The sequence below is a fragment of the Zea mays genome, chromosome 4 (genome assembly GCF_902167145.1).
Source record: "Zea mays cultivar B73 chromosome 4, Zm-B73-REFERENCE-NAM-5.0, whole genome shotgun sequence".
NCBI classification, from domain to species: Eukaryota; Viridiplantae; Streptophyta; class Magnoliopsida; order Poales; family Poaceae; genus Zea; species Zea mays.
Genome location: NC_050099.1, coordinates 205891537 through 205912766, shown reverse-complemented (window position 1 = coordinate 205912766; position 21230 = coordinate 205891537). Strand labels below are relative to the sequence as shown.

General features: G+C 47.4%; 1 long non-coding RNA gene across 1 annotated transcript; it reads right to left on the bottom strand.

Moving 5' to 3' along the window:
- Window positions 1–3268: 3268 nt before the first annotated feature.
- On the bottom strand, window positions 3269–5706 carry LOC103654504 (uncharacterized). Its single transcript, XR_002268875.1, has 3 exons — window positions 5579–5706; window positions 4402–4471; window positions 3269–3444 (listed from the first exon to the last, which is right to left on the bottom strand). It is a non-coding gene; the product is annotated as an uncharacterized lncRNA (long non-coding RNA).
- Window positions 5707–21230: the final 15524 nt, after the last annotated feature.

Genomic DNA, 21230 nt, shown 5'->3' with positions numbered 1-21230 from the left:
TATTTCCATTTTTGATTTGCCAACTACTTGTTTCATGGCTTTAATTTGAGTTGCGGATCCTACTCTGGAAACTGAAATACCCACATTAATAATAGGTCGAATTCTGGCATTGAATAGATCCACGAATAAGAATATTTGTCCATGTGTAATTGAAATTACATTAGTCGGAATATAGGCGGAAGCGTCTCCAGATTGAGTCTCCACTATTGGTAAACGGTCATACTCCCTTCGCCTAAAATAGAATTTAATTTAGGGGCTCTTTCTAAAGGCGTGAATGCAAATAAAAACATCCCTTGAAAAAGCTTCGTGACCGGTAATCCGACTCTACGAGTACCAATATGCAGCATAGGGGAGAAAAGCACTACACCACGAAATAGGAATCAACAAGAGAAAACTTCTTTAGAAATTAGCTCTTTCCTAATTGGTATCAGGATTGGGAAGAATGGTTGGGATAACAAACAACCATCAAGACTACTGAACTCAATCACTTGCTACCATTACTCAACAGTTTTCTGTTGTGGTCTATCCCGTAGAGGTAGTCAAATTAGATCAGTGATCGATTTCTAGGTTTCGTCGTAAACCTAATTGGTTACTTTCAATTACGTAAATCAGTAGTTCAAACCGCACTTAAAAGTAGGGCTCTTTTAGTCTTTATATTTGTAGTTAATTTTATAATTAAACTATATTTAATATTCATAATTATTATTGAAACATTCGATGTTGTCTCTACGCGCTAATCTTCCTCTCTCCTGCTATTATTGTTGATTTGTCGTGCTTGTCTGAAATCTGAATGAATAAAGTTGTTTATAGATCATGAAAATATGATTTAAACTACAGATTATACTGTTTGTAAAATGAAGTTAAAATAACCCACAATCATTTGCACAATGAATCACCCACAATCATTTGCACTTTAAGTTAGGCCACCTATAATCTTTGTCGGATGATCAATCTTAGAGAATACCCTGGCACCTCTCATTTTATCAAACAAATCTTCAATATGTGGCAAGGGATATTTATTTTTAATGATGACATCATTAAGAAACCGGTAATCAACACACATCCTCTGGGAACCATCCTTCTTCTGAACAAACAGGACAGACGCTCCCCAAGGTGAAGAACTAGGGCGAATATACCTCGACTCCTGCAACTCTGTTAGCTGTTTCTTATGTTCTTTTAGTTCTTCCATAGACTTTCTATAGGGTCTTTTAGAAATAGGAGCGGTTCTAGGTAAGAGATCAATAACGAACTCCACTTCCCTATCTGGTGGCATTCCGGGTAACTCTTTTGGAAAAACATCTAGAAATTCCCTAACCACATGGATATGTCTGCCCACAAATATCCCTCCCCATGATTTTTATTGTTAATCGATTGCTCATAAAATTCCCTTTAGGCATGATTACTACCATGGGTTTTTGCATAGTGCAAAAAGGTAAACATGTGAATTGACATAACGTGCAGAAATGAATGTATGTGTGGCTCTAGAATAAAAATAATATAGATGCGAGAACAGAATTAATAAGTAACGTACCAATGATGATGCCAAAAACATCAGCGGTAGCCTCAGCACTTATCTAATTAACCCTGGCAATATTGAATCCCTTGTTGTTAGCTGGAGTTTAATTCTGCTTGCTAGGATTACTGCCTCGAGCTAGAGTGTTGGTGCTTCTCTTAGGAGAGACATTAGCATAGTGCCCAACCTCGCCGCACTTGAAGTATGTTGTGCTAGTAGCAGTGTTCTGGCCAGCAGGTCTCGCCGGGGTGCCAGCTGGGGCAGCCTGACGAGAGTGTGGTGTCTGAGGTGTATGCTGCCCAGGGCGCTGATATGACTGTTGTACCCTGAGGCTGAGTAAAGCGAGGACGACTGCTGCTGCCTCACTAGCTCTAGGTAATGGCCTTCCTCTTTATCTCGCCAAGCTGAATACGTTTGTGTTCAAGAGCTATAGCCTTGTCGAGAAGCTTCTGGAAATATGTAAAGAAATGAGACATTAGCTGGTACTAGAGTGGCCCAATTAGTCCCTCTAAGAACTGTTCCTACTTCCTCTCATCCTCAACAACCTCTTCAGGAGCATATCTTGACATCTGAATGAATTTAACTTTGTGTTCACTCACTGACGTATTTCCCTGCTTGAGGGAAAGGAACTCCTTCTTCTTGATCTTTATCAACCTAGCAGGAATTTGATATTTTCTGAAATTAGCTGAAAACTCTGCCCAGGTGATGGTGTCAGTAGCGGCGTGAGTAGTACAGTAAGAATCCCACCAATTAGCAGCGGGGCCAGTAAGGCGACCCGATGCATACAGGACCTTCTCCTAGTCAGTGCATTGGGCAATGTTGAGCATCTTCTCCACTATCTTCAGCCAATAATCAGCCTAGATTGGATCCGGGGAACTGGAGAAGGTGGGTGGCTTGTGGCTCATAAACTCATGATGCTTATCCCTGGGTGGTGCTAGTGGTGGTGGATGCTGCTGGTTTTGGTGGAGCTGAGCCTGTATCTCTGCCATGGTGTTGGACATTTGTTGCAGTAGTTGCATTTGAGCGGCGACAACAGCATCAGTCCCAGTAGGTGGAGGATTTAGAGGAGGATTCATCTCCGGTGCTGGATTAGCTACCCTCCTTCGATGAATATGTGCAGGTAGATCAACACCGCCTCCCTTCCTGGTATTGATCATCTGAGTTAGAAACATATGGTAAGATAGATTTGTAGATAAGACGAATGAGTAAGTATGAAACACTCGACTTTTTGGTCACGATCTTTTTGGGTCACAATAGCTCAGTAGATTAGAGGGTCACCTACCTAACACTACTACACTACACCTATGGTGGCACATGCTAAGATGCACCTACTATACTAAATTTTTATGGTGTATATAGCCCCACAACTATTTCACTCAATCAAAGAAGTGAATCAAGCAATGTCATAAGAACAAGCATTCAAGCACTTAAATATATATATATATTGTCTTAGGTCTCCTATCTATTTAAAGATTCGTAGATATAGGATTCCAAGGTATGAAATCATTTGTCTTTTAGAGTAGAAAAGATAAGAATTGTTAGAGTAGAACAACCAAAGGGTCAGACAGGATCAAGAAAAGTATAGAAAGAATCAGAGTAAAGGTAAGTAGGTAAGGGTTTTGTCTAGGTCTATCTGGTTTCGTCCTATAGTCAACATTCCTCTGATACAACTTCTGTCACACCCGGATTCAAGGGGCAAACTGAATGTCTCATATGTGCGCCAAACAAGATCAACACATATAATGACTCAGTGTATAGAGACGAATGTCACAAACTTTATTACATAACGAAAATGTCTTACAAAATAAATTATAATAAATAAATCGAACTAATATTATTATCCCTTGGTGCCATTAAGTTGACTGGGAGACGACACCTAGACCTTGTCGACCTCGTCGTAGTAGTCCTTCTCAGGGGCACTTGCTCTTCACCTGTGGGGGAGGGGGTTTATCACAAGAGTGAGCTTACAAAAGTTCATCGCTCAACAAGTATGGGGAATAATGTGCATGAGCTCACTTACGGTGGGAGCTCATGTATAGTGTAAGGTCGTTCAACAAATAATAGTTATAACTGAGCATTGCTTTTAATAAGTTGGTCAAATTTTATTAGCAGTTACTAAGTATAAGTAAATACCATCCCAATAAAATAAGAGATCATAATTAATAATAAAACCCACAATGCAATGCATATGACAGATTAAGTTTAATTCCATAAGTTACTCATGTGAGGGTCCGAGCCGCTCATGACCGCGAGCATGGCTGATATACCAGTTTTACACTCTGCAGAGGTTGCACATCTTTACCCACAAGACGTGTTTCCTTTGTTGCCTTGGATTGATCAGACCCTTAAACACTACCAAGGTAAGTAGGCGAGGGTACACTGCGAGGCCTTTACAAAGTTCCACTAGAGGAGAGAACCCGCTACAGATTCTGACCCGAAAGCGGTATACGAATCCCTCGCCCAAAAAGCTAAAAAGACAGTCTGACTCGAAGAACTCCCTACACCTGCACTCCTGCACCCCGCTTGCCCCTTTGAGTAAAGGATTAACTCACACTAGCTTTCCAAATCAGTCAGCCATGGGCGTCCCATTCCACCCTTGTGGTAGCACGATTATCTCAAGTTAAGCTCCATGTTCCAGTTAACACCATAATCTTATCATGAACATTAAATAATCCAATAGCAGTAGTAAAGCATGATCATCAGTCATATTTATCTTAACACCCAAAACCACATAGAGCAATGCAGATACTACCCAAAAGTTCAGTGGTAAGCAAGGTTTAAAGTAAACCAAACCAGGGTAACCTATTGGGTCCCATCAATTTAACCTGAGCATATCATGGTAACTAATAGGAACATTATTGGGTAACAAGAGTGATCAAGGGCACAACTTGCCATCAGCGAGCTCCTGCTCAGGATCTTCAACCTGTTGTGCTCCGGACCCCTCGATCACTTGCTCGTCTACTCGCAACAATACAAACAAACATGGTATAGGCAAAAATTAACATTATACCAAACATGAGAACGAACTGAGTAATAATGTTCTACGCGTTGCTACGAGATCGTAGGTTCGAGAACCACTCAAATCGGAGTTACGGTTAAAAAGATATGTCCTTTCATAGTTATTAGGTGATAAACATATATTCTACGATAATTAATATAAATTAAATGAGAAAGGACATAACTAATTTTCTTAACTTCAATCCAAGTTACTCCTTATTAAAGATCATCTTAATTAGAGATTATCTTCTATTCAATTTATAATTATAAACAGATTACTTCGACTCGAGAGATTAACTTATTATATATAGGGTAAATAAATGTCCAAATATAAGAGTATGTGATATGGTATAATCAATGATGTTACTGTGTAGTGAATATTTATACAAAGCTAACACAATTTGAATGGATCGAATCGGAGTTAAAATGAGAAAGTTATGAATTATCTAAAGTTCAGGAATTATTTCTATACTATAAATCATTTATTTTAATTATTTCATTGATTTCTTGACCTGGTGGACTGCAAGAACTATTCTTATAAAGCTTAAGGTTCATTTCGTAAACTCCGGGGGCCTGGAGGTAATGATCTTTGTGTAAAGGTATACTGCAGGTTGATTTGAACATAATATAGGGTCTCTTTTTTACAATTGTTTACGACCGAAGGGGGTATCGACCCATGTGCACCATTGAATGCAAAGTCTATGACACATATTACACAACGAATTTTATGAACCGATATCAATTCTTCGCCTTTAGATCAGGATCTAACGACGTAGGTTTTATTCATGCGAGATCGCATCTCGCACGATCGTTCGACGATCAACGGCTATGATCGAATATCGAAGCGGTACGCCTCAGCTCTAATCCCAACTTCCCTTCATAAAATCGATGGTCCATGGACCGACCCTAGCGCCTTTCACCTTCCTGATCCGACCGTGCAGTACGCCATGGTCGACAATGGCGCCACCGCCGGTGGGATCACGACTAGCGCTCTAGTGCCCTACTTATCGAACAGATAGGTGCTACGCTTAGTAGAGAGAAGGGAGAACCTCATGGGGATGGCCTTACCAGTGATCATGACGCGCAGGCTCCCTGTCCACGGCACAGAGCGGCACCATGGCAACACCTCGATGTGGCGAGCAATCCCTCATCGGCAAGAAAGGCAATGCATCCTTCTAAGATGATATCCGACCTGCCATAGCTAAAAACAATGAATTAGGGACAATCAACAACAAGCATCCTCTTACCAAATACCACCTACTCCAGAAGGCAGCATTCATACATGCAGCTGAAAGGGAAATGTGCCTTTGGGCCATTTCTGTATTGTTTTGGTGATTAGATGCTCAACACATTTTGTTTTGTCTAGTATGAGCTCAGAGTTAAAGAGAAGTAAATTGGAGAAACAAAGGTATGATTCTAGCACTCGGTAAATTGTTTTTGGTACTAATTATGTCTATTAAGTGCTAGGGATCTTCTCAAATCGAGAGAAATTAGATTGGAGAAGTTTGGCTAAGTCTAGCCAAACTTGCACCAGCCTGTGGTGCACCGGACTGTCCGGTGTACACCGGACAGTGTCCAGTGCCAGGCTGGTGCGCTCGGTGAACGGGCCGCTCGACTATAATTCACCAAAATGTCCAGTGTGCACCAGACTGCCTGGTGTACCAGCCGCGCGCCTAGCTAACGGTCGACCGCGCGATCAGCGGGCAACACGTGGCTCAGCCAACGGTCAACAGGCGGCACCGGACTGTCCGGTGTGCCACAAAGGCTATGGCTGGCAACGGTCGGCTTCGCCAAAGAAGGAAGGAAATCGGGCACTGTTCAATGTCTGGTGGTGCACCGGACTGTCTGGTGCACCCGCGAACAGAAGGCAACAAGGGCCTTCCAAATGGAGCTCCAACGACTCCTAGGTCCCTTGGGGCTATAAAAGGGATCCCTAGGCGCATGGAGCTCTAAACCAAGCTATCATTGAACATCCTACAACACCGAGACATCGAATTCACGCCTTTGCTTTAGTAGATAGAGATTTGAGCACTTGTTTTGAGATGTAACACCGTTGTGCTGTCTTTGTGCTTTTATCTCTTGACTTGCATGCATGCGTTGCTGCGAGTTTGTCTCGTGTGTTTGATTCGACTCCCCCCTTTACTCTTGTGGTTTACTTGAGATCAATTGTGAAAGGGTGAGAGGCTCCAACTTGTGGAGATTCCTCAAAAAGGGGAAAACTTGAGATAAGGAAGAAAACTATGGTAGTCAAGTTTGATCTTTGGATCACTTGAGAGGGGTTGAGAGCAACCCTTGACAGAAGGAGGTCACCACAACGTGGAGTAGGCATTTGCCGAACCACGGGATAAAATCACTGTGTCACTTGTGCATCTCTTTATTGTGATTGTTTTCTTCCATAGAGTTCTCACATAATCACTTGCGTTATTTTTCCTAAGTTTAATACATATCTTAAAGGAACAATCAAGTGAAGAGTTCTCTTCTTCTCTCTACCTATATTCATATCAACTTGGTTTTAATTCTACTAACATTTATTATAAACCAAGTTTGCCTTGTTTAGAGTTGATTTTTGCAGGATCACCTATTCACCCCCTCTAGGTGCTCTCAATTGGTATCGAAGTCGTTCTCTTCATCCACGGACTAACCACCCGAAGAGATGGATTCTAAGGGAATGGTGATCAACGTCAAGGGGAAGGAGACTCTTTATGGTGATGAGCCAAAAGGTGACAAGCCCACCAACTCAGGCTCAAACAACAAGAGGAAGGAAGGAAAGAAGAAGATACACATCAAGAAGATCATCTACTATGGCAGTGATGCCTCTTCTTCTTCACCAAGGGACGACGACAATGAAGACTCCTCATTGAAAATGAAAACAGATAATCAAAACTATTGTTTTGATGATTCACGTATCCCTTATAATTCGAATGCACATTTATTACCTATTCTACTTGGAAAATCCACTCACTTCGATGGAGAATATTATTCTTTCTGGAGTCATAAAATGTGTAGTCATTTGTTTTCTCTCCATCCTAGTATTTGGGAGATAGTGGAAAATGGAATGCATTTCGATAGTAGTGATAATCATGTACTTATCAATGAACAAATTCATAAAAATGCCTAAGTTACTACTATTTTATTAGCATATCTATGCAGGGATGAGTACAACAAAGTCAGCAGCGTGGATAATGCCAAGCAAATATGGGACACCCTCAAGGTTTCTGATGATGGAAACGACGCCACCATAATCACCAAGAAGGAGTTGGTGGAAGGTGAACTGGGAAGGTTCACCATGAAAAGGGAAGACGAGCCAACTGAAACCTACAACAGGCTCAAGACCCCGGTGAACAAAATCCAAAGCTATGGGAGTACAAGATGGACGAATCATGATGTCGTTTGACTCATGCTAAGGTCATTTACCATTATTGATCCTCATCTTATAAACCTCATTCGTGAAAATCCCAGGTACACCAAGATGACGCTCGAGGAAATTCTCGAAAATTTTGTAAGCGGCCGCATGATGGTGAAGGAAGCGAAGTATGTGGATGACATTGCAAACGGACCACTTCCTCTCTACGCGCCACAACCCGTTGCTCTCAAAGCGACAAGCAGCAAGGAGGCGCTACCTAACATGGTGGCACAAGTGGAGGCTGCCAGACTTAACGAGGAGGAAATGACACTTGTGATCAAGCGCTTCAAGACCGCATTGAAGGGACGCAAGGAATATTCCAACAAGAATAAATCAAAGGGAAAGCGCTCCTGCTTCAAATATGGTAAGTCTGGTCATTTTATAGCACAATGTCCTGATAATGATAATGAACAGGCACAAGAAAAGAAAGGGAAGAAGGAAAGGAAGAAAACTACAGGAAAGCGAAAGGCGAGGCACACATCAGCAAGGAGTGGGACTCGGACTGCTCCTAATCTAACTCCGACGATGAGGAACTTGCTGCCTCAGCCTTTGACAAGTCCTCCCTCTTCTCCAATGAGCATCACACTTGCCTCATGGCTAAGGAGAAGATACGTACATGAGATATCCCTAAGCACACTTCTTCCAGTGATGAGGAATCTGATGATGATGTAGACTATAGTGATCTATTTAAGGGTTTAGATAGATCTAAAGCAGACAAAATCAATGAATTAATTGATGCCCTTAATGAGAATGACAGGTTGTTGGATAAACAAGAAGAAATTATTTATGAAGAACATGATAAACTTGTATGTGTTGAAAAATCTCTTGCTTTAGAGACTAATAAAAATGAAATATTGTCTTCTTAATTGTCTTCTTGCCATGAGTCTATTTCTATCCTTAAGAGATTAAATGCTAATTTAAATGCTAGAATAAAAAAATAGATATTGCTAGTACATCTGTGGAACATGTTTCTATTTGCAATAGATGTAAAGATTTTGATATTGATGCTTGCAATAATCGTATTTCCAATATCTCTAAGTTGAATGATGAAATTACAAACCTTAATGCTAAACTTAAAACTTGCAAAACTAAGTGTGAAAAAAATAAAGTTTGCAAGGGATGCCTACACCATTGGTAGACATCCCTCCATTAAGGATGGACTTGGTTTCCAAAAAGGAACCAAGAACTTAACAAGCCAAAGGGCCTCCAACCTCATCAAGGAGAAAGGGAAGGCACCTATGCCTAGTAGTTTCCATTCTTTTCATGACAAAAAGAATCATGCTTATCTATATACTCATGTTAAGAATGCTTCTAGTGTAGCTCATCATGATAGTTATTATGACCTATTGTTTTACCTACACGACATGACGTTGTTTTTTATTCTCATGCCATGTTTGCATCATCTAGCTCTACACATGCCCATGGTAGAAATAGAAATATGTGTTATGTTCATCATGTTGTTTCTCGTGAACCTGGAAATACAACTAATGGTCCAACTATGCTTTATCATACTTATGATGCTTCATTTATGCTAATGTGTAAAAATGATAAAGTTGTTGCTAGAAATGCGGGGCCTAAGTGCAAGGGAGGCAAAACTTGCATTTGGGTTCCAAAGTCTTATGTGACTAAACTTGTAGGACCCAACAAGAGTTGGGTACCTAAATCCCAAGCTTAAATCACCTTGCAGGTTTATGCATCCGGGGGCACAAGATGGATTATTGATAGAGGATGCACAAACCACACATGATGGGGGAGAAGAAAATGTCTCGTACGTCAAGAACAAGGATTTCCAAGACATGATCATCTTTGGAGATGGGAATCATGGCAAGGTCAAAGATTTGGGTAAAATAACCATCACTACTGAGTATTCAATTTCCAATGTATTCTTAGTAGAATCACTTGGTTATAATTTGCTTTCTGTAAGTCAATTATGTCATATGGGCTATAATTGTATGTTTACAAATATTGATGTATCTGTCTTTAGAAGAAGTGATGGTTCATTAGCTTTTAAAGGTGTATTAGACGACAAGCTTTATTTAGTTGATTTCACTAAAGAGAATGTTGTTCTAAATGCATGTTTAATCGTTAAGACTAATATGGGCTGGCTCTGACACCGCCGTCTAGCACATGTTGGAATGAAGAATCTTCATAAGCTTCTAAAGGGAGAACATGTGTTAGGACTAACCGATGTCTATTTTGAGAAAGATAGACCTTGTGTAGCGTGCCATGCAAGGAAGCAGGTGGGAACTACTCATCCAAGAAAGAACGTAATGACAATGTCAAGACCATTGGAACTCCTCCATATGGATCTCTTCAGGCCCGTTGCTTATCTTACCATCGGAGGAAGTATGGTCTTATAATTGTTGATGATTTTTCTCACTTAACTTGGGTATTCTTTTTGCAGGATAAATCAGAAACCCAAAGTACATTAAAGTGCTTCCTAAGGAGAGCCCAAAATGAGTTTGAGCTCAAGGGGAAGAAAATCAGGAGCGATAATGGATCTGAGTTCAAGAATATTCAAGTGGAAGAATATCTTGAGGAGGAAGGCATCAAACATGAGTTCTCCGCTCCCTACATGCCATAACAAAATGTTGTAGTAGAGAGGAAGAACAGGACGCTCATTAACATGGAAAGGACAATGCTTGGAGAGTACAAGACACCGGAGCAGTTTTGGTCGGAAGATGTAAATACGGGTTGCCTTGCCATAAACCGGCTCTATCTTCATCACCTCCCCAACAAGGCGTCTTACGAGCTTCTAACCGGTAACAAACCCAATGTGTCATGCTTTCGTGTATTTGGGAGCAAATGCTACATCTTAGTTAAGAGAGATAGACATTCAAATTTTGCTTCCAAAGCTGTAGAAGGGTTTTTACTAGGTTATGACTCAAATACAAAGGCATATAGGGTCTTCAACAAATCTTCGGGTTTAGTTGAAGTCACTAGTGATGTTGTATTTGATGAAACTAATGGCTCTCCAAGAGAGCAAGTTGATCTTGATGATATAGATGAAGATGAAGTTCCAACGGCCGCAATGAGAACTATGGTAATAGGTGATGTGCGACCTCAGGAACAACAAGAACAGGATCAACCATCTTCCTCAACACTAGTGCAACCCCCAACTCAAGATGAGGAACATGTACCTCAAGATGAAGGCATGAATTAAGGGGAAGCACATGAAGAAAAGGATAAAGAGGAAGAAGTACCACAGGCACCTCCAACTCAAGTTCGGGCCACCATCCAAAGGAATCATCCAGTAGATCAGATTATGGGTGACATCTGCAAGAGAGTAACTACTCATTCACGATTAGTAAATTTTTGTGAACATTACTCGTTTGTTTCTTCTATTGAGTCTTTCAGGGTAGAATAAGCCTTGCAAGATCCAGACTTGGTGTTTGCCATGCAGGAAGAGCTCAACAACTTCAAGAGAAATGAAGTGTGGAGCTTGGTGCAACGTCCAAAGCAAAATGTTGTGGGAACCAAGTGGGTGTTCTGCAATAAGCAAGATGAGCACAGGTGGTGACAAGAAATAAGGCTCGAATTGTGGCAAAAGCTTATGACCAAGTCACAGGTTTGGATTTTGAGGAGACTTTTGCTCCTGTAGCTAGGCTCGAGTCAATTCGCATATTGTTGGCCTATGCTGCTCACCACTCTTTTAAGTTGTTTAAAATGGACGTAAAGAGCGCCTTCCTCAACGGACCAATAAAGGAGGAGGTGTACGTGGGACAACCCCCTGGCTTCGAGGATGACATGTATCCCGACCATGTTTACAAGCTCTCTAAGACGCTCTATGGACTTAAGCATGCTTCAGTAGCATGGTATGAATGCCTTAGAGACTTTCTCATTTCTAATGCTTTCAAGGTCGGGAAAGCGGATCCTACTCTTTTTACTAAGACTTGTAATGGTGATTTGTTTGTGTGCCAAATATATGTCGATGACATAATATTTGGTTCTACTAATCAAAAGTCTTGTGAAGAGTTTAGCAGGGTAATGATGCATAAATTTGAAATGTTAATGATGGGCGAATTAAACTATTTCCTTGGATTTCAATTAAAGCAACTCAAGGAAGGAACCTTTATCTCCCAAACGAAGTACACTCAAGACTTTCTCAAAAGGTTTGGGATGAAGGACGCTAAGCCCGCCAAGATGCCAATGGGAACCAACGGACACTTGGACCCTAACAAGGGAGGTAAGTCCATTGATAAAAAGGCATACCGGTCTATGATAGGTTCATTACTTCATCTTTGTGCTAGTAGACCGGATATAATTCTTAGCATATGCATGTGTGCTAGATTTTAATCTGACCCCAAGAAATGTCATCTTGTGGCCGTGAAGCGAATTCTTAGATATTTAGTTCATACGCCTTGCTTCGGGATCTGGTATCCAAAGGGGTCTACCTTTGACTTAATCGGATATTCAGATTCCGACTATGTCGGGTGCAAGGTTGATAGAAAGAGCACATCAGCGACTTGTCAGTTTCTGGGAAGATCCCTGGTGTCTTGGAGCTCTAAGAAACAAACATCTGTTGCCCTATCCACCGCTGAGGCCGAGTATGTTGCCGCAGGCCAATGTTGCGTGCAACTACTTTGGATGAGGCCAACCCTCCGAGACTTTGGCTACAATCTAAGCAAAGTCTCACTCCTATGTGATAATGAGAGTGCAATCCGCTTGGCGGATAATCCTGTTGAACACAGCCGCACTAAGCATATAGACATCTGACATCACTTTTTGAGAGACCGCCAACAAAGGGGAGATATCGATGTTTGCCATATTAGCACCGAGAACTAGCTAGCTGATATCTTCACGAAGCCTTTAGATGAGAAAGGTTTTATAGGTTGCGTAGTGAGCTAAATGTCTTACATTTGTGGAACTTGGATTGATCTATAGCATACATGTGTTTTATGCCTCTGATCATGTTCTTTAAGCATTTATGTCTTTACTTATTTTGGTGCTCAAGTTGTACAAGTCATCCCCAGACCTCACAAGTCCTTATGCACATGATGCACATGTTTAGAGGGAGGATGTACTACAACTTGACCCTTTGAGACTAATGTGTTTTCTTGAGTGATTTTGATATAGTCTCAAAGATGGATTGAAAGAGAAAAGGTGGACTTGGACAAAGAAGAGGCTTCCACTGCATTCCGGTATCAATGTATCTTGTTCCAAGTCACTATCTATGTTTTTCTCATTGCCCTCAGTTTCACTTACAATTTTTGTGAGGCAATGGAGTTAAAAGGCCAAATAGTTCTTCTATTTTGGTGCTTAATGCCAAAGGGGGAGAAATTAAGGCCGAAGCAACTGGATCAGCTACCACTTGTGAATTTCAAAATTTTAGTGTAAATATACTTGGTTTTTTATCAAAACCCTTTTATTGCAAAAATTTCTCTCTTATGTGGGAGAAATTTGATAATGTGAAAAGGGGGAGTTTTCTAACTCTTGATCAAAACTAGTCTTGAAAGTTATTTGCCAAAGCAAAGTGTTTTTGACATAGAGATAGGAAAATGAATTTGTTTTGCGAAAACAAACCAAGCGGTGGCAGAAATGATCCAAAAATACCAAATCCTATGATAATGTTATTTGTCTTCAAATTGACATCAATTTGCACTCTTCAGCTCGCACTTGGATATGTTGTTGCATTTTGAGTTGCTTTTGATGTGTTGGAATGAATCACCAAAAAGGGGGAGGTTAAAAGAGAAATGTGCCTTTGGGCCATTTCTGTATTGTTTTGGTGGTTAGATGCTCAACACATTTTGTTTTGTATATTAAGTGCTAGGGATATTCTCAAATCAAGAAAAAAAAAATTGGAGAAGTTTGGCTAAGTCCAGCCAAACTTGCACCAGCCTGTGGTGCACTGGACTGTCCGGTGTACCGAACAGTGTCTAGTGACAGGCTGGCGCGCTCGGTGAACAAGCCGCTCTCGGGAAAAAGCCAGGGCGCCATGGCTATAATTCACCAGACTGTCCACTGGGCATCGGATTGTCCGGTGTGCCAGCCGTGCGCCTAGCCAATGGTCGACCGCGCGATCAGCGGGTGACACGTGGCTCAACCAACGGTCAGCAAGCGACACCAGACTGTCTGGTGTGCCACGCGGACTGTGGCTGGCAACGGTCGGCTTTGCCAAAGAAGGAAGGAAATCAGGCACTGTTCACTGTCCGGTGGTGCATCGGACTGTCTAGTGGACCCGCGGACAGAAGGCAACCAGAGCCTTCTAAATGGAGCTCCAATAGCTCCTAGGTCCCTTAGGGCTATAAATGGGATCCCTAGGCGCATGGAGCTCCACACCAAGCTGTCATTGAACATCCTACAATGTCGAGACATCGAATTCACGCCTTTGCTTTAGTAGATAGAGATTTGAGCACTTGTTTTGAGATGTAACACCGTTTTGTTATCTTTGTGCTTTTCTCTCTTGACTTGTGTGTTGTTGCGAGTTTGTCTCGTGTATTTGCTTCTACTCCCCCTTTAATCTTGTGGTTTACTTGAGATCAATTGTGTAAGGGTGAGAGATTCCAACTTGTGGAGATTCCTCAAAAAGGGGAAAACTTAAGATAAGGAAGAAAACTATGGTACTCAAGTTTGATCTTTGGATCACTTGAGAGGGCTTGAGTGCAACCCTTGACAGAAGGAGGTCACCACAACGTGGAGTAGGCTTTTACCGAACCACGGGATAAAATCACCGTGTCACTTGTGAATCTCTTGATTGTGATTGTTTTCTTCCATAGAGTTCTCACATAATCACTTGCATTATTGTTCCTAAGTTTAATACATATCTTAAAGGAACAATCAAGTGAAGAGTTCTCTTCTTCTCTCTACCTCTATTCATATCAACTTGGTTTTAATTCTACTAACATTTATTATAAACCAAGTTTGCCTTGATTAGAGTTGATTTTTGTAGGATCACCTATTCACCCCCTCTAGGTGTTCTCAGCAACTCTGAAGAACTCCCATGCGACAACGCGTCCACCGGGTTTTGTCCCCGCAGCACACCTCCCAACCCAAGGGGCCGAAGACATCATACAAGAAGGCGAAGACCTGTGAATCTCAAATGAATACCAACTCAAACTACAAGCCCTTCGCATAAAAAACAATCACCTTCATAAGCAAAGGGAGATACTCGCAGCCAAGAGGCAGTGAACCAACATGCAAGCTAGAGTGAGGCAGTTGATCATGGACGAGGATGAAAAAGCAAGACCACAGGAGCAAGAAAAACACATATATGCAATGCGAAGACCCCCTCACCAACAATCGGCTTGCGCAGTCAACAACCAAAATATTTATTATTTCCATAGGCCAGCCAACTTGCATGTTGCTTTCTAAGGATTAAACTACCTCAATGAGTAAAGCCTCTATCAACACAGCTCCAGGCCTCCTCGTGGCCACAAAACTATAGAGCCGACACCTATTCGAAGTACAACGGCAATACAAACCTAACCCAATACATTATGAGCTACTAGGTCGTCGTCGCATCCTCGAGAGGAGACGACTTCACCATGGCTCGGGAGGAGACAACTCCACCCTCACATGGTATTCAAGGTTGCTGCCTCTGTCAATCGATTAATGGAAGACCCTTCACGATAAATTCCTGCTCAACTTTCAAGGTTACAGACCTAAGACAGATGCATTGGTAGAATTGTCCCTCTGTAGGTAGCAGGAAAAAGAGAGTCTTCGTGACTACTACAAGAAATTCCTGCTCCTGAAATCACAACTGTCGTCGGTTGATGACAAGATCACCATCCATTATGCAATCAGCGGCCTTCATGCAGGCTATAACACCCTGTCCACTCATGGACCGATGATACTTAGTCCTGGCAGATCTCTAGGATCATATATTGTCCCCACAGACCAACCCGGGTCTTTTGTGCGCACTTTGTCCTCACTCATGTGCCTCCGAGAAAACTTCCCGGTCGGTCACTGTCGAGGACCATAATTAGGGGTACCCTCAAGGCTCCTAATTCTCAGCTGGTAACCCCCATCAGCATAAAGCTGCAAAGGCCTGATGGGTGCGATTAAGTCAGGGATCGGTCCATTCGAGGGACTCGATCACGCCTCGCCCGAGCCTAGCCTCGGACAAGGGCAGCCGACCCCGGAGGATCTCCGCCTCGCCCGAAGCCCCCCTCTAGCGGCGAACATATTTCCGGCTCGCCCGAGGCCTTGTCTTCGCCAAGAAGCAACCCTGACCAAATCGCTGCGCCGACCGACCAAATCGCAGGAGCATTTAATGCAAAGGTTGCCTGACACCTTTATCTTGACGCACGCCCTTCAGTCGACAGAGCCGAAGTGACCGCTGTCACTTCGCCACTCCACTAACCGACCTGACAGAAAGACAGCGCCGCCTGCGCCGCTCCGACTGCGGTGCCACTTGTCAGAGTGAGGCTGACAGGCAGTCAGGCCCGGCCGCAGGCACCATAGGAAGCTCCGCTTCGCCCGACCCAGGGCTCGGACTCGGGCTAAGCCCCGGAAGACGGCGAACTCCGCTCCGCCCGACCCAAGGCTCGGACTCGGGCTAAGCCCCGGAAGACGGCGAACTCCGCTCCGCCCAACCCAGGGCTCGGACTCGGGCTAAGCCCCGGAAGACGGCGAACTCTGCTCTGCCCGACCCAGGGCTCGGACTCGGGCTAAGCCCCGAAAGACAGCGAACTCCGCTCCGCCCGACCCAGGGCTCGGACTCGGGCTAAGCCCCGGAAGACGGCGAACTCCGCTCCGCCCGACCCAGGGCTCGGACTTGGGCTCAGCCCCTGAAGACGATGAACTCCGCTTCGCCCGACCCTAGGGCTCGGACTCCGCCCTGGCCTCAGCCGACGGTCTCTGCCTCGCCCCACCCAGGGGCTCGGACTCGACCTCGGCCACGGAAGGCAGACTCGACCTCGGCTTCGGAGGAGCCTCCACATCGCCCAACCTAGGGCGCAGACCAGCCACGTCAATAGGAGGCGCCATCATCACCCTACCCCAAGCTGACTCGGGCCACGGGGAACAAGACCGGCGTCCCATCCGACTCGCTCCGCCACATAGGCAATGATGGCGCCCCGCATACTCTGTGACGACGGCGGCTCTCAACCCCCTTACGGAAGCAAGAGGACGTCAGCAAGGACTCGACAGCTCCGACAGCTGTCCCTCCGCCAGGCTCCAGTGCTCCTCCGACGGCCACGACATCACACAAACCGGGCACCAAAATCTCTCCGGCCGCCACGATGGCGTGTACTTAGGGCGCTAGCTCTCCTCCGCTAGACACGTAGCACTCTACTACACCCCCCATTGTACACCTGGATCCTCTCCTTACGCCTATAAAAGGAAGGACCAGGGCCCTCTTAGAGAGGGTTGGCCGCGCGGGGACGAGGACGAGACAGGCGCTCGCGTGAGGCCGCTCGCTCCCTCACCCGTGTGGACGCTTGTAACCCCCTACTGCAAGCGCACCCGACCTGGGCACGGGACGAACACGAAGGCCGCGGGATTTCCACCTCTCTCATGCCCATCTCCGGCCACCTCACTTCCCCCCTTCACGCTCGGCCTCGCGCCGACCCATCTGGGCTGGGGCACGCGGCGACACTTCACTCGTCGGCTTAGGGACCCCCCGGTCTCGAAACGCCGACAGTTGGCGCGCTAGGTAGGGGCCTGCTGCGTGTTGACGAACAAGCTCCAGATGGGCAGTCTCCAGCAACCTCTCCGACCCGGGACGGTGCTCCGTTTCGGGAGCCTTGATTTCATGTCCCTTGACGGCAGCTACGACATGATACTCCTTCCACCACCGGGCGACAGCGACAATGGCGGCCGACAGCCCGCCGACGGCGGAATCGACGACGTCTTCCTCGCGTGGTGGAAGAACAACCTTCGAGCTCGCCCCGTCCTCTTCCCCGCCGACGGAGGAGGAGGCGGGGCAACCAAGGCCAAGCAGGAGGCAGCGTCTCGTCGGCTGTCGAGCGAGTCGACAGCGCCAGCACCCCAACGGGGGGCGCGCCGGGCATCGACCTCGCGCTTGAGACGAAGACGAGCGCTGTCTCCCCGCGACACGCCAATCCCGAGCAAACGGACGATGTCAGCACGCTCGCGGAAGGCTTGCTGGGTGTCACCCTCGTACCTGAGACGACGGTGCAGTCAGTCCCCAACGTGACTTCATCACCACCCGTCGACCAAGAGGTACCGACCGATTCCCATCCCACGCCTTTCGGATTCAGCCTCGACCCGCCTAGCGGCTTTGCTTTGGCGGACGCTCTCGCAGAGGCGAGTCCGAACCCTCTGGGGTTTCGTGTGCGGTCACCTTGGGACCGGCTGACGGACGTCTCGACCTACGGCCCCTCTGGGTCCGAGGAAGACGATGAGCCCAGCTTCTGTTGGGATTTCTCCGGACTTGGCAACCCCAGTGCCATGCGGGACTTCATGACCGCATGCGACTACTGCCTTTCCGACTGTTCCGACGGTAGCCGTAGCCTCGGTGACGAGGACTGCGGCCCAAGCCACGAATGTTTCCACGTCGATCTAGGGGGTCCCTCCGAAGACAACCATCTCGGCATGCCGGAGGACGGTGATCTCCCTAGGCCGGTGCCTCGCGTTGACATCCCACGGGAGCTAGTTGTGGTCCCCGTTCAGGCGGGGGGCCATGACCCACAGCTTGAGCAAATCCGCGGGGTGCAGGCCAGGCTCGACGAGGGAGTAGGAGCGCTTGAGTCGATCCGCCGGGACGTCGGGCAGGCATGGGCGGGCCAACCTCCGGCCGGAGAAATGCGTCATCTACCCCAGGGCTTACAGCACCGCATCGCCGACAATGTCAGGGTCAGGCCGCCACCCGCATCCAGTGGGGTCGGCCAGAACCTGGCTGCAGCAGCAATGCTCCTCCGCGCGATGCCGGAGCCATCAACCACCGAGGGGCGGCGAATCCAGGGAGAGCTCAAGAATCTCCTGGAAGGCGCCGCGGTCCGGCGGGCTGAGAGCTCCGCCTCCCGAAGGCAGGGGTACCCCTCGGAACATCATGCCGCGACTTCCCGATTCATGCGGGAAGCCTCGGTCTACACCGGGCGCACGCGCAACACAGCGCCTGCGGCCCCGGGTCGCCTCGGCAACGAGCACCATCACCGCGACCGTTGGGCCCACCTCGACGAGAGGGTGCGCCGAGGCTACCACCCCAGGCGTGGGGGACGCTACGACAGCGGGGAGGATCGGAGTCCCTCGCCCGAACCACCCGGTCCGCAGGCCTTCAGCCGGGCCATATGACGGGCGCCGTTCCCGACCCGGTTCCGACCCCCGACTACTATCACAAAGTACTCAGGGGAGATGAGACCGGAACTGTGGCTCGCGGACTACCGTCTGGCCTACCAACTGGGTGGAACGGACGATGACAACCTCATCATCCGCAACCTCCCCCTGTTCCTCTCCGACACCGCTCGCGCCTGGTTGGAGCACCTGCCTCCGGGGCAGATCTCCAACTGGGACGACCTAGTCCAAGCTTTCGCCGGCAATTTCCAGGGCACGTACGTGCGCCCCGGGAATTCCTGGGACCTCCGAAGCTGCCGACAGCAGCCGGGAGAGTCTCTCCGGGACTACATCCGGCGATTCTCGAAGCAGTGCACCGAGCTGCCCAACATCACCGACTCGGATGTCATCGACGCGTTCCTCGCCGGCACCACCTGCCGCGACCTGGTGAGCAAGCTGGGTCGCAAGACCCCCACCAGGGCGAGCGAGCTGATGGACATCGCCACCAAGTTCGCCTCCGGCCAGGAGGCGGTCGAGGCTATCTTCCGGAAGGACAAGCAGCCCCAGGGCCGCCCATCGGAAGATGCCCCCGAGGCGTCAACTCAGCGCGGCGCCAAGAAGAAGGGCAAGAAGAAGTCGCAAGCGAAACGCGACGCCGCCGACGCGGACCTTGTCGCCACCGCCGAGTACAAGAACCCTCGGAAACCCCCCGGAGGTGCCAACCTCTTCGACAAGATGCTCAAGGAGCCGTGCCCCTACCACCAGGGGCCCGTCAAGCACACCCTTGAGGAGTGTGTCATGCTTCGGCGCCACTTCCACAGGGCCGGGCCACCCGCGGAGGGTGGTAGGGCCCACGACGACGACAAGAAGGAAGATCACCAGGCAGAGAGTTCCCCGAGGTCCGCGACTGCTTCATGATCTACGGTGGGCAAGCGGCGAACGCCTCGGCTCGGCACCGCAAGCAAGAGCGTCGGGAGGTCTGTTCGGTGAAGGTGGCGGCGCCAGTCTACCTAGACTGGTCCGACAAGCCCATCACCTTCGACCAAGCCGACCACCCCGACCATGTGCCGAGCCCGGGGAAATACCCGCTCATCGTCAACCCCGTCATCGGCGACGTCAGGCTCACCAAGGTCCTCATGGACGGAGGCAGCAGCCTCAACATCATTTACGCCGAGACCCTCGGGCTTCTGCGTATCGATCTGTCCTCGGTCCGAGCGGGCGCTGCGCCTTTCCATGGGATCATCCCCGGGAAGCGCGTCCAGCCCCTCGGACAACTCGATCTTCCCGTCTGCTTCGGAACACCCTCCAACTTCCGAAGGGAGACCCTGACGTTCGAGGTGGTCGGGTTCCGAGGAACCTATCACGCAGTACTGGGAAGGCCATGTTACGCGAAGTTCATGGCTGTCCCCAACTACACCTACCTCAAGCTCAAGATGCCGGGCCCCAACGGGGTCATCACCGTCAGCCCCACGTACAAACACGCGTTCGAATGCGACGTGGAGTGCGTGGAGTACGCCGAGGCCCTCGCCGAGTCCGAGGCCCTCATCGCCGACCTGGAGAGCCTCTCTAAGGAGGTGCCAGACGTGAAGCGTCATGCCGGCAACTTCGAGCCAGCGGAGACGGTTAAGTCTGTCCCCCTCGACCCCAGCAGTGACGCCTCCAAGCAGATCCGGATCGGCTCCGAGCTCGATCCCAAATAGGAAGCAGTGCTCGTCGACTTTCTCCGCGCGAACGCCGACGTCTTCGCGTGGAGTCCCTCGGACATGCCCGGCATACCGAGGGATGTCGCTGAGCACTCGCTGGATATCCGAGCCGGAGCCCGACCCGTCAAGCAGCCTCTGCGCTGATTCGACGAAGAAAAGCGCAGAGCCATAGGCGAGGAGATCCACAAGCTAATGGAGGCAGGGTTCATCAAAGAGGTATTCCATCCCGAATGGCTTGCCAACCCTGTGCTTGTGAGAAAGAAAGGAGGGAAATGGCGGATGTGTGTAGACTACACTGGTCTAAACAAAGCATGTCCGAAGGTTCCCTACCCTCTGCCTCGCATCGATCAAATCGTGGATTCCACTGCTGGGTGCGAAACCCTGTCTTTCCTCGATGCCTACTCAGGGTATCACCAAATCAGGATGAAAGAGTCCGACC